Source organism: Jaculus jaculus, chromosome 15 (assembly GCF_020740685.1).
Source record: "Jaculus jaculus isolate mJacJac1 chromosome 15, mJacJac1.mat.Y.cur, whole genome shotgun sequence".
Classification (NCBI taxonomy): Eukaryota; Metazoa; Chordata; class Mammalia; order Rodentia; family Dipodidae; genus Jaculus; species Jaculus jaculus.
Window position 1 is genome coordinate 2,922,986 of NC_059116.1, and position 14,208 is coordinate 2,937,193.

At 45.2% G+C, this 14,208-nt stretch overlaps 1 long non-coding RNA gene across 1 annotated transcript in view; it reads right to left on the reverse strand.

The window, feature by feature from the left end:
* Window positions 1-1,153: 1,153 nt before the first annotated feature.
* Window positions 1,154-14,208, reverse strand: part of LOC123455122 — an 84,631-nt gene continuing 71,576 nt past the window's right edge. The window contains exon 2 of the long non-coding RNA XR_006633686.1: window positions 1,154-4,237. This is a non-coding gene — a long non-coding RNA (uncharacterized LOC123455122). The remainder of the gene's footprint in view (window positions 4,238-14,208) is intronic.

A 14,208-nucleotide genomic window follows, 5' to 3' on the forward strand; every position in this document is an offset into this window, starting at 1 on the left:
ATGCAATTCTTTGGTTAAATGTAGACATGAGGGTTGGAGAGATGGCTTAGTGATTAAGGCGCTTGCCTGCAAAGCTTACTAAGGATTCAAGTTTGATTCCCCAGAACTCACATAGCCAGATGCACATGGTGGCGCATGTATCTGGAGTTTGTTTGCAGTGGCAGGAGGCCCTGGTATACCCATTCTCTCTCTCACACGAATAAATAAATAAAAATAAAATATTCTTTAAAAAAAATATACCTTTTCAGAAAAAAATAGACACACAAACTAAGGATTTAGGGCTCATGGATTCTATTCCTGAGCCCCTAACACCCTGTTTCAATATAACACATGCACACCCATGGGGAGGTAACAGAATTCTAATGAGCTCTCAGGCTGTGCCATGCACATGAACAACTGCAATAGGCCAAGACTGAGGAATTTATTCCACCCGTGAGTCAGAAAACAACCACTCCTGTGGTTTACCATTGCTTGTTCCTCCACCCCCGCCCCAGCCCCTCCACAGAGTTATTAGAAAATCGTTGTGCTTCAGGTTTGCCTGGCCCTTGACATACCGAGGACCGTGAGCTCTTGAAGAATAAGCCGGGTGTGAGTGGCCCTGAGGAAAACCACACAAATAAGATGGACCAGCCCAGAAGAGGCTCCATGACACCATCTCCCCTACACTGGCCTTGTCGCTGTTCAGCTGTGGTCACCGCGGTCACTTAAGCCGAGAGACAGACATCACAGACTTCCACATCCTTACAGAGAAAAACAAGCGAGCTCTGACTCTCTCCCATGTTGAGGATGTTGGGAAATGCATAAATACTGCATAATCACTAATCAGGAGGGGAAGCCCTTCAGGGGTAATTACAGCAAGGAGGCCTCAGCCACTTTCGTGCAGGCCTGATTAAATGTAACGTTGTAAAGGGAGCTGGGGCAGTGAATTTTCATCCTGACATCCAATAACGCTTCCTGACCCTTCGGATATTGTCCTCCCCAGAGGTCAAAAGTATGAATAAATTATGGTTCTGACAACCTTGACATGGAGTAGAAGGGGGATGGAGAGCTCTCTGGAAAAAAAAATCTGACATTTCATTTGTGATCACAGAGAATAAAGGAAAATCCATATCCTAATTTTGCTAAATTTAGGCTTGATGGGAAGAACAGAGGATAACCTTTGATGTGATGTTTATTCAGCAGGCCAGGTGCTGTCGGAGCTCAGAGCCAAGATACAGACTCCATTGTCTAGAAGAAGGTGAGGAGTTACTAGCGTCTGCTGACAACACTTATCAATTAGAAATTACCACCCCAGGACAGTGCCATCCAAAGGCATTGCTTGCAAAATCGTGTTGTTAAAGAGAGAGAGGATGGGTTCACTCGGGTTAAATGTATGTCCAGTATGCGGGGCCGTCTGTCATGTGTGAGAATGCTCATTTATCGAAACAACTGCACCAAGGCCAGCACCCTGGAACCTGCTATGCTGGGAATTTATCACAGCTTGGTGAAGGAAGGCTGTCTCTTGCTTTAGGTTCTGTCAGTAGATGCGGAGGTGGGGGAGGTGCAGACATCAAGGCCTGGAAGAAGAGGAATGAATTACTCAAGTGGCCTTCAGAAGGCTGGCTTTGGGATGAAGGGCAGAGGTCAGTGTAAAGAGCCCATCCATCCATCCATCCTAGCCTGGAGCCTATCGGCCTTGAGTTCAAAGATTCAGCACTGGGGACATAACACCTACCAGATTTATCATTAAAACAACTGGAAATATGTCAAGAAAGAAGCCTGACATCTCTCAAAGGGCAGGATTGATGGAGAGAGAAAGACACAAGCAAGCACCTTTGTCCATGGACATCATGACCTTGAGTGGACTGTACCCATGGTGGTATAGTAACCTACTTAATAGCCAAGGCAGGATCCCTCCTCCCTGGTTCAGGTTCAGAAGGGTCTGCATGACCATAGGCACAGTCCCCAGCATACTATGCCTGAGCAACAGACTGCTGGCAGCCCTACTGACATCTCCCTTGCATAGGACTATGAGCAAATTTCATTTTGCACCACAAGGAGTTGTTCAACCCTTGTCCACTTTCCCCCATTGATCTCTCCAGTTCCTTCAACCATTCTTTCCCCTGGCAATATGTCTCCTGAAGGCTTCAATGCAGGAAAGGGCGTGGGGTAGGCATTCAGGCTGTGGAGTCTAAGCTGGCTTTCCCTCTCCCCGTGTGTCATGGTCACTTTGTTGTGCCACATAAATGTCCCCCGCAGGTCCACGACACTTCTGTCTCTGGTAGCAGGAAGGAGTGTGCCACAGGGGATTGCCCCATCAGTGCTACCCATCCCATGTATGGGAAATCTCCAGCGTTCTCTAGTCATCACGAGAGCTCACATTGGCTTTGAGTTTTAGGATTTTGTTTCAACATGCTTATCTTGATTTCAGAGACTGGGCATCCCTCTGGGATGTTGCATATGAAGTGCTTCCCTTCTTCCTCCAAAGTTCAGCTCTGGCAGGCAGGAAGTGCTGGTGCCCCACTGTGGCACACCCTTCCAGGATGACCTCTGGCCTCTGGTACATGCTGGCCCTGGACCTGGCCTCTCTGCTGCATGTGGGCATGGGGAAGCCCCCTCACCCTCCAGAGCCATCTTGGTCTTCTGTTCACTGATTTGTCACTCACACCCCATGTGACAAGCTCTGTTTGGCACATGTTGGAGTGGTTGAAGAAATTCCGAGGTGGGAAAAGCGCATCAATAACTTGGGTACGCATCCCAGCTTTCGCCTCTGTGGGGCAGTAAACAAGTTCAAAACCCTCAGCATGACTGTTCCCGCAGGCAACCACATAACCTTGCCACCAAGCCACAGGAATTCAGGACCTTGCATTGCTGTCTCCTGCCAGCTCTAAGTCTCTTCTCTCATCCATGGTTACATGGGGTTTAAAAGACAACTGCATCTCTTTCATGAACAATGAAAGATTTCCCTTTCCACAGACCTTCCAGATCTTCATGAGGGACTCTTGAAAATTCTCATCATTGTCCTGTCGTCCCCCAAGAAGAGGAAGGGAGGACTGGACCAATAATCCCTGAATTCCTATTGGTTATTCCCCCTCCCCTACCTTCTATCCCAGTTGTTTCCATGCAGGCTGGGGAAAAGGAGTTGTGAGGTCAGGGATCAGGGAGGGGTAAAGAGGCAGCAGAATCGATTGGTTACCTCTTGGCGGACTTCGTGGTTCCCTGACACCCATTTACCTGCAGCTCTCTTTAAACCCTTTACTGTTGTCTGTGGTATAGTTGCTGGTTCTGATGCCATGGGAAAGCACCACTTAACATCTGGTAAGACAAACCACTCTGTTACCTCAGCATGGCCTCATGACCCCTGAGAGCACCAAGTCTGACCCAGGCTGCTTTCTGCACATTCCATGGACTTCCCAAGCCCAAAATGCTACTGCAAAGTGACCAGCACTTCCTGATCCCCCCAGGGACAGATGACAGCCAGTTTAGTACAGAGATACTCCAGCCTCTTGCATCCACCTTGGCTCACCCAGGGCGCACCTGTCAACCTGACATCTGGAATGATCCTCAGTGCACAATCCAAGCAGAAGCACAGCTCACAACTTGAGCTTCAACAGGCCATGTTAATCACCATGATATTAATATACGCCATCCATGGAGCCCACAGGAGGTGCCAAGAATTACGTATGCACTCTTCCATGTTATTCTCACAACCACCCCGAGGGAGGAATGATTAGTTTTCCCCTTTCAGAGATGAGGAAACCAGCTCTGAATATGGTTAAGTCCCTCTCCAGAGGACAGGCATGTGATAAAACATAGATTTGGATTCTTTTGGCTAACATGAAGGTCAAAGTAGGTGTCCTGCTGATACCCAGGTATTTTTGCTTCTGGCTCTGCTCCCTGCAGGCAGAGGAAGGGGCCTTGGGGAAGAGCACTTCTCTGTGGCCGTTTGTCTTTGGCTATGTCTAGCCTGTGAGATTCTTGCCCAGCTTGCTCAGTCAGACACTCCAGGATCTCTTCTCCTCTCCTCTTCATATCCAGTTTTCAAAAGGCAAGAAATCAATCCCCTGCCGAGTCTGTTTCCTTTGAATTCCAAGCACATGTATTGAAAAGGAATCGCAAATGCAGGTTGAGCATGGTGGTCTCTGGCAGGGTTGGCACGTGTGAGGGGCTCAGTAAACCCTTGTTGTTTGTATATAAGATGTTGCTTCATCATTCACATAGATCTGCAGGCACTGTTTGGAACCAAATGCTCATCAATCTGAAATAAAGTGGAAATAACAAGAAAACTAAGACTTGTGTTAACCTTTTATCTCATTTATTCCATAAGAAATTACTATGCAGGAATTAAGAACATGAACCTGACCTTGAAATCAACAATACTTCTGATCTGATGGACCCCAAACCTTCACCTTCCACCTCTTGGCATCATTCTTCTTGATGCCTTGTTGGTCCAGACATGGTACTTTCCCCCATCTTTCTCTAGCTCCCCCTTAAGTTCTTAGTTGAATGAATTTCTCTCCTTGACACCTATTACACTTTAGTCAGGTCTAGAAGTGTTGGGTTCTTTAGAACTTCTGCTTAGAGCTGACCTGTTTCCCAGAGTGCTTTTCAACTGTGTCCTCTGTCTGGGGAGTAGGATGGTCTCCCTGCCATTTTAGATATCTCCAAAACCCAGAACAGTGGGCTGGGCCTCTACATAGCTATTCCTCTCTGGAAACAAAGTGAGTGTGCCTAGAGAACACACACTCACCCTAAGGGGGCATTTCCCTGAGTCCTACTCCAGCTCATCCTCAGATACAAAGAGCTTCATCCTAGAAATTCTGATCAGAACACACTTCCTCTCCCCTTGGCCCAGCGGAAAATGAAGGATAGCAGGGCACATATTTTGGAGTTGTCTAGGCCCCAGACTCTGACCGAATCCTAGCTCTACCATGTATGAGAGATGGGACCTTCAGGAAGGAAGGAATCCTTGAGATTCAGGGGTTATCATTTCTACTAGGGGATAATGCAATGGTATTTGTAAATTTTGTCAGGGTTGCATTTGAAACTCAGTGTCTCAGGAAAGAATTACTCTTGGCCAAAGCCCCTAAAAACTCCTAAAACTCCCAAAATCACAGTAGGTGAGCTCAGCCGAAGGGGAGGTGAGTGAGAAGCCATAGAGGAGATAGACGAGGCCACAGTTATCCCTGTTCCTTCAAAAGTGGAGACACTTTCCTCACCTCTCCCCCTGAATAAAAGGCAGCAGGAAAGGATAAATAAATCTTCAGAAAGAAAAATGTGCCAACAGAATAGGAGAACGAAGGGAAGACAGGCTGAAATCACTAACCAAAACCTAAAGATCTACCTGCAGAGAATGGGGAAACTGAAGAGGAGGTGAGTCCAGCCTCTGAGGAAGCAGAAGAGAAAGTAGCCGGGTCCAGTGAGCCATCCCCTCCCCCGCCCCGTCCACCAGGGTCCCTGTCCCACTTCTTATACGATTCCAGGTGAATGTTCTTATCAACCATTTTGCAAATGCAAGTGCTTTAGTAGCTCTAGAAACACTTTAATTAATATTATTTATTTACTTCTTTTATATGAGAGGGGGAGAGAATGAGCACATCAGGGCCTTCAGCCACTGCAAACAAATTCCAGATGCATGCACCACCTTGTGCATCTTTCATATGTGGGTCCTGGGGAATCGAACCTGGGTCCTTTGGCTTTGTAGGTAGGTGCCCTAACAGCTAAGCCATCTCTCCAGCCCAAGAAACATATTTTTAAATGGAGGGAATTCCACCTCGGCCCATGTTTTAAGTGTAAATGATTTTTTTCAAAGGTGAATTCGTCCACAGGTTGATTATTTTTTTGGTACAATCAGAAAATCGTGGGAGATTGAATTGTGGGAGGCTTTGACTGTCTCGGGTGTCAGCTTAACCTTCCCTAGGTAGGTTACTGGTTTTATATCCTACAAAACAAAGCATAATAAATAGGAATTTGCAGTCACACCTGTATATTGTATACGTCTTGAGTATTCTCACCTACTTCTAGTCTGTATTTTTAGCAGAACTGTTTCCTAAAGAAAACCACTCTTAGTTCATTGCCCGTCGGAACAGTGAAACCTCTGTAACATCTCTGATTATGATAGGAAAGCTTTCCTAATGATTTTGATAATGTACCATGAAAGATCAAGGTATAAATTTGCAGTGTATATGATGTTAACATTGTGAATTGGTGGGAGATAGGTAAATATTGTCAGCATTTAAAAATACTTGCACATGAAAGAAAATTTGCCTCCAAGATTGAAGCTAGGATGTCACTGGAATCACTGCTTTAAAAAGAAACAACACAAATTAAAGCCAATTTGAGATACTACCTTACTCGAGTCAGAATGCCTATCAACAAGAAAACTGGCAGCAAATGGTGTTGAGCATGCTGGGAAAGAGGAACCTATACTTACTATCAGAGACACTACAAAGTAGCTTAGCTGTTATGGAAATCATCATGGAGGCATCTCATTAGGCATAGAGCGCACACTCAACTCTGCCGTACCACTATTGGGCATTCGCCCTAGGGACTCCACGCTGTACAGCAAAGATGCTTGTACATCCATGTTTGCTGCTGCTCTATCCACAGAAGCTAAGAACTGGAATCAACCCGGATGCCCAGCAACATATGAGTGGATAATGAAAATGTGACATGTATACATAATCTAGTTCTAGGCAGCAGGATGGAAAGGTGAAATTTGCAGGAAAAAGGATGGACCTAGAAAGAACCATATTAAGTGAAATGATTCAGACTCAGGAAGACCAAAGCCATGTGTTCTCTCTGACATGCAGGCCCTAGCCTTTAATATTTATAGGTATGTATGTATGGATAGGGGAACAGATGTGGGTGAAACATATGAAGGAAGAATTATAACCCAAAGTGAGTATAAAGAAAGGAGCTGAAAGGGATGAGGGAATGGTGAAAAGACACACGTGACATGTAAATAGAAGGGAGGAAGACATAGAAGGAGGAGGAGGGTGGGGGAAGGGTACTGGGGATAGGTGGGGTGACAATTAGCTAAAACAAATTATATTTGAAAATGCCAGAATGAATAATACTTAGATCTCAGTATGCTACCTACAAATTAAAAACAAATAGGGCTAGAAAGATGGCTTAGCTGTTAAGGAGCTTGCCTGTGAAGCCTAAGGACCCAAGTTTGATTCCCCAGTACCCACATAAGCCAGATGCACAAGATGGCACATGTGTCTGGAGTTTTACAGTGGCTAGAGGCCCTGGTGTGCCCATTTTCATTCTCTTCCTCTCTTTCTCGTGCCTTCTCTCTCTCTTTCTAATAAATAAGTAAAATAAATAAATAAATACAAGAAACACAGGGTTGGGAAGATGGCTCAGTGGCTTAAAGTATAAATACTTGTCACTTAAACCTAAGGTACCTTCAGCTAGAGACTGCCAAATTTCATGCCCCAGAACCCACGTAAAAAGTATGGGCATGGCCACATACATCTGTAACCCCAGTCAGAGAATTGTTACTGCTCACTGATAGGCAATAGCTGTGGATTGAGACAGAATGACTCCATCTCAAGGAAGTAGTGGATGAGCTATAGGAAAACATTGTCCTCTGGCCCCCACATGGGGTGCATGCATTGGCACACACATGTGCATTACACCATACATCATACACACCATACACATCTGTACTCTCTTATACATACACATATAAAAAAGAAATAAACACTTTGCACAACACTTTAGATTTTTGATATGTGTGTTAAGAATTGTGCATGAGTTGAAATGTCTGGGTATTGATCTTCAACACAACCAATTAAAATCTCAATAATGAAAGAAAAAAACTCAATATATAGGAAGCTGAAGAAGGGGGATTACCATAAGTTTGGGGTCAGATTGAGCTACACAGTGAGTTGCAGGTCTGCCCCCAAAAGACAAACAAACTGTAAATAAGGCATAGTTCAACACTAGCCTGTCTCCTCACAGTCATTAGTAGGGCATCTCTCTTCACACAGGCCTGAGCTTCTTCCGGAGCCAGACTCAGCACCACAGCTACATTCCACACACTGAAAAGCTCACACTTCAGAACACATGTGGGGATGGAACCTAATGGGGGGGAGGAAATTCCTGTCCCACCCTCCTCTATGCAGGTCATCTTCAGTGGAAGAAGACTGAGTAACCCTCCCTACACAATCGTGCTCCACCTTTCTCTTGAGTGTGTCATGCAGAAGCCACAGCAATCAAAGGGAAACAATTCTTCATCTTGAAATTGAAACCTGATACCACCCTTTGCCTGTGTGTGTTAACTATACTTGCTATTTGTTATGGAGTGAACTGTGTCTCTCAAGCAAGACCTATGGCTGTTCTCATCCCCAGTTCCTCAGAAAACAAGCTGATTAGAAATTAGATCTTTAGAGGGGCAATCAAGCTAAAATGAGGTCATGATGGTGGGCTCTAATCCAATGTAATTAATGGCCTCAAAAGTAAGGGAAGTTGGGACCTTGGCATATGAATCGAGGGCCTTTCATAGGAAAAGCCATCTGAAGACACAGGAGAAAGAGGGGTTTGACGGACCTGGAAGCTTCTAGAACTGTGAATAACTTTCTGTCCTTTAAACCATTTGTCACTAGAAAGCTATGATCATTGGATTTGTATAAATGAGTGCAACATCTCTGAAATACCTACCTCATGGGGCTTTTGTGGGGCTCAAAGAGTTCATTATGTGGCATGGTTGGAATGATACCCAGCATGTTGTTAAATTCTCATGGTTAGCTCTACTATTGTCATTGCTTTAATCCAGGTAAAGCATTGTGAGACCTTTGAGCCTTTAATTCAGGTCAGGAGCCTTGAGACTCTCCCAGTCACAAGGTAGGGAGGCCCATTTCCCAGAGCCTCCATTTTCTCCTATCAAGATGAACATTAGGATGTGCGTACCTGCTCTTTGGAGTCCCACAGCACATGAGCTATAGGACACCTGATGAGAGGCTGTGCCCAGACGTCAGGTCTGCTCTGCTCCAAGTGGACAGTCACACCTGGGAACATCTCCGAGTCACTGAGCTGGACCAGAGGCTAACGTGCATTGACTTACTGAGTATGTCCCACAGAAACCATGACAACCAAAAGGGTACAATTCTGTGTCTTGAAATTAAAGCCTGATCTCATCCCCTTCTGTACATGTATTAACTATACCTGTTATAGTTCTCTGACTTTTAAAAATATATTTTTATTTACTTATTGGACAGTGAGAAAGAGGCAGACAGAGTTTGGACATGCCAGAGCCTCCTGCCGCTACAAACAAACTCCAGGCACATGTGCCCTTTTGTACATCTGCTTTACTTGGGAAACATGAAATTAAACACAGGCCAACAGACGTTGCAAACAAGTGGCTTTAACCAATGAGAAATCTTTCCACTTATGTTTCTCTGGTTTTTAACACTTGTAAGGAACAGTTGCTTTCTACTTATATATATATATTTTTTTTTCCAAATAAAAAATGTATATTCTCTTATATTCAAAAAAGCCTCCAGCTGGGTATGGTTGAAGAATTAGAAAGGCCACCCTCTATATCCCCAAATCACTACCACCTTCCACATTCCTTCTTTTAATGTTGCCTCCATAATCCTAACAACCTCAGCAGAGGTGGTTTCAGTGTTAGGTGGATCCTGCTTAAGCCAATGAAAGTCAGTTCCCTTACCCATGAGCTCAGCTCCCTGTCTCCTGCAGATGGATAACTCTGAGAGGACTATAATTTCTACAACCAGACTAGGGATGACCAAGAGCCCCCAGCCAAGCCACTTGCCAAATGAACTGTGGTACTGCCAGCCGAGATGCTGATGTCAGATGCCAAAAGGCATGTCTCTGACCTCTTCCTGCTCTGTGGCCATCTTTAGGCCCTTCCAAAGGTAATATGAGGATGTGGCTCTCCTCTATAGCCATCTGGAAAGTGATAGCAGTCAAGAGGAATCTAGAGCAAAGGGGTCAGGGAGTCTGGGAAGGACATGTCTTCACAGGGGACCAAGAAGCAGATAGCTATAAACCTGTCCAGAAGTAAGAGCTTCAAGTCCCTGGTGAATACATCCTTGTCTCATCAGACTTCAAGTACAGAACACCAAGACAGGATGATTAAGGATCTCAAGGATCAGCAACCTTGTGTCATCAAGTTCCAAACACAAGGCTTTTCTGAGCACCGGGCCAGGGGATGCACAGTGAATGGCCCGGCACACCCATCATTCAAAACAAAGGCTATCGGAGCTCATTGTTGGTGAGCTATGGAGCCGCAGCATGGTGGAGATTGACAGGCGTCAAGTTCAAACTCTGCTTGTGCCTCATACGCCCTAGGTGATGCGAAGGTGGAGATCAGGAGAGCACGTGTATAAGCACCACGGCCGGGGCTGATAAGGTCACTTACCTAAGTGGCTGTCATTAATAGATTCATGTGTTTACAGCAATAGGGTCCAGAAGTCAGCTCCAGTCCTCTAAGGGAGGAATCCAGGGGAAGGAAAGAGGAGGAATTTAGACACACACACACACACACACACACACACACACACACACACACACACACACACACCAGTTGCTCAAGGCCAGGCAGAGCCAGAGGGCATCATGCTTTGATCCTGTGAGCAGTGAGTTCATTAAGCCATACATCTCAACTGACAGAAGCCACTTCAGGGCTGGGGAGATGGCTCCATCAGCAAAAGGGTTTACCTTTCAAGTGTGAGGAGACCTGAGTTCAAGTCCCTAGCACCCACATAAACGGTAGGCAGGCACGGTGGCTGGCCTGTAATCCCAGACCTCAGAAGACAAGGATAGGAGCAGTTCAGGGAGAGCTTGCTAGTCACACTAGACAGATCACCCAGCTCTGGGTGCAAGGGAGAAACTATCTCAGTAAAAAGGCTGAAAGCAATTGAGGCAGTCACATGACATCAGCCACTGACTGCACACATGGGCACATATCCACATGACCCTGCACACACGTGTCCACACACATGAGAGCACACATATACACACTTGCATCCACACACACAACTTACACAAAGCCACCGCACCATGGTTTCTTAAATTGGAAAACCCAGACTTTGGTGGGGAATGGAAGGCATAGACAGGGCCAATGGCATCAAAGAGTTGGTCATTGAGGAAAATAAAGCTTGCTTTCTGTGAGTGTGAATTACCCATTTGAATATAGTCAACATGCTTTGGAATGCGGTGCTTACAAGTAATTAGGAGATGGATTTTGCACTTTGTCACACAATGCAATTAAGGATAGAATTCATATGCAGCCTATTAAGGGCCCTGAATGGAAGCTGGCCATGTTTACCAGTTGGATGAGGATGGGTCTCACTTACAGCATACTTCTCCAAGGAAAATGACTTTCCCATCCATGCCTGGCCTCGGACACAGACAGCCCAGACATACCAGCTCAGGCCACACACAGGAGACATTAATGTGCAAGAGGAACTCGTTGCCTGCTGCTCGGTGACTCTGCAGCACTTTAATACATCACCATTGTGGACCCTGTCACCTCCGACAGCAAATATGATTTTAGCTGTCACAGACCTGACAGAAAGCAAAACATAATTTACAGCCGAATTTGATCTACGGAAAAATACACCTGGCTCCCAGAGGTGTGGGCTACAGAAATGCACCCCCAAAACACAGGGTTTTACTGGTCATCTGAGAGTGAGTGAAATCCCCTCCCAGGGCTAATTGGTGCTTGCTATTGGAGGAAGGGAAAGACAGGTATGATGCTATTTTTACACCTATAATTTCTGAGCTATTCATTGAGAACTGTTGCTAACAATACATTACATAAAGAATTGCCTACTGAAGCAATACTTATATTTATGTATGTACTTAGTTATTTGGTATTTTCAAAGGGAACACCTTTCACTGTATTTTGCAAATTGAGTCTTCTACATGCTATTGGGGGAACTTTCCCTGGGACCTTGGGAAAGGACAGCATTTGAATATCCTGAATTCATGCATTGGCTGCTTGGGTTTAGAAGGAAAGGGGCGGGTTGGGGACAACATCTAGATAAAGACTGAAAAGTAAGAGATATCAAGATCCATTTTCAAGCATGGCCAGACACTGTTGGACAGAACATTGTGTGGGTGTGTTTGTACATGCACACATGTGGCCTAAAGGAGTCAAATTTACATCACAAATATCTAGAATGAGCCAAAGACCAGGCTTGGAAAAATCTGTGCTATTTGTATAGAAGATGTTGAACAGGTAGATTGTTGGAAAGGATGATCTTTAGCTACCCCGGGGTTCTTTGGGCACCAACTCCAGAGTGAGGAAACCTGGCATCAGGTCTAGTTTGTTAAGAATTCCTAGTGGAATCACCATTCTATACAGGTAGTAAGATGGCATAGTCAGTTGCTGTGATGTCATGCTGCTTGGTTCAAATTGTGCTTTCATCCCTTACCATCTCTGTGACCTTGGGCAAGTCATCCAACCATACAAAGCCTCTGCGTTCTGTCATGTTAAATGCAGATGCAAAGTACATGTGCTGCAGAAGGGCACATGAAGTCAGGCACAGATTATGATGTGCAAAACCCAGCAACCAGCACAAGGTGACTCCTTAACAAACAGTGCCAACTCTGCAGGACATGGCTTCCAACAAATGGTGCCAATTGTGCAGGATGTAGGTTCCAATAAATGGTACCAACTGTGCAGGACATGGGTTCCAAGAAATGGTACCAACTATACAGGACATGGGTGCCAATAAATGGTGCCAACTGTGCAGGACACGGGGTCTAATAAATAGTACCAACTATGCAGGACAAGGGTTCCAATAAATGGTACCAATCATATAGGGCATGTGTGGTAGTTTGAATGTTTGACCCCATAGACTCAGTCATTTTTATTTATGTATTTACAAGAAAAGAGAGAGAAAGAATGAGTATGCCAGGGCCTCTAGCCACTGCAAATGAACTCCAGATGAATGTGCCACTTTGTGCATCTGGCTTTACATAAGCACTGGGGAATCAAACCCAGGTTGTTAGACTTTGCAGGGAAGCACCTTAACCACTGAGCAAACTCCATCATTTTTGCAGTTGAACTTCCTACTTAATCTCCAGGCAGACAGATTCCTGCTAGAGGAGGTGCATGATTGGGGACAGATTTCAGTTCAGCCCAAATTCAAACTTGACACTGCAGCATGACCTCACTCACTCCTCAATCCTGGTTTTGTGTTGGCCAACCTTTAGTCAGTGAATTACATCCCTTGGTATGTAAGGTAGTTTGTGCTTTGGGGCATAGATTCATGGGACTGCAAGAAGCTGTTTTCTAATTCTATGGGACAGCCCACTGAGAGGCAAAACCAGCCACCTTGCCAGAAACCAAGTAAGGAGATCAGGAAGTTCTGTGTGGAGAGAGTGACAAGGTGGAAAGAAGGGAGGGACTGATAAATGGAGAGTGGGACCTTTGTCCCAAAAATATCCACACCACTCTGGAGATAAAGGTTGTGTCCATAAAATGTTCAAATATACTAACATCATGTGATAAAGTTAGAATGTCTGCTCTCCAAACTTCAAGAGGTTGCTTGCTTATGGATACTCTTCTTGGACACATAGCCTTCCTTCTACCAGTTTACCCAGTAATGGGAAATGGTGTGTCTTAGAGAAGTGAAAATAGATGGCTGTGAGACATTGAGTCCCATCTCTCCTTGGCCAGAAGCCTGCTTCCCTCTCTTCAAGTCACACCCCATCAAGCCACCACCTGTCAGCTAAGCCCAGACCCAACCGCCACCAGTGCAGCCATCAGTATTAGCTACCCACTCTCAGACCTTATCAATATCCTGGATTCCAACAGCACATGATACCTCAAGATCGGCCCATAGGATGATCCTCAGACTGCTGGTTCCATAAGTGTCACCCAAGACTAGCTAGATGTGCACATTGTCAGACCTCACCCCAACAGCCAGGAGATCTGGAATGTGCCATGGCTTCCAGGCACACTCCTTGAGAGTGGTGCCCACCTGGCAGCATATTTTGGAATATAGATGTGAAAGTCCAGGTTATAAGAATGGTGACTTATCCAAGATGATAGAGCTCCCTGAGGTAAAATTCACCAACACGTTGTAATTCTGATCAAAGTAACAGTGACATTAGTTCAAGATGGACAGGTGAGAGGTCCACAGAACTCTGTCTATATCCCCATTGCCAGCAGCCTCACGCTACTTTCCAAAAATCTTGTTTGAAACAAAATCAAAGGCAAGCTCAAATATGTAGCAAGATTTC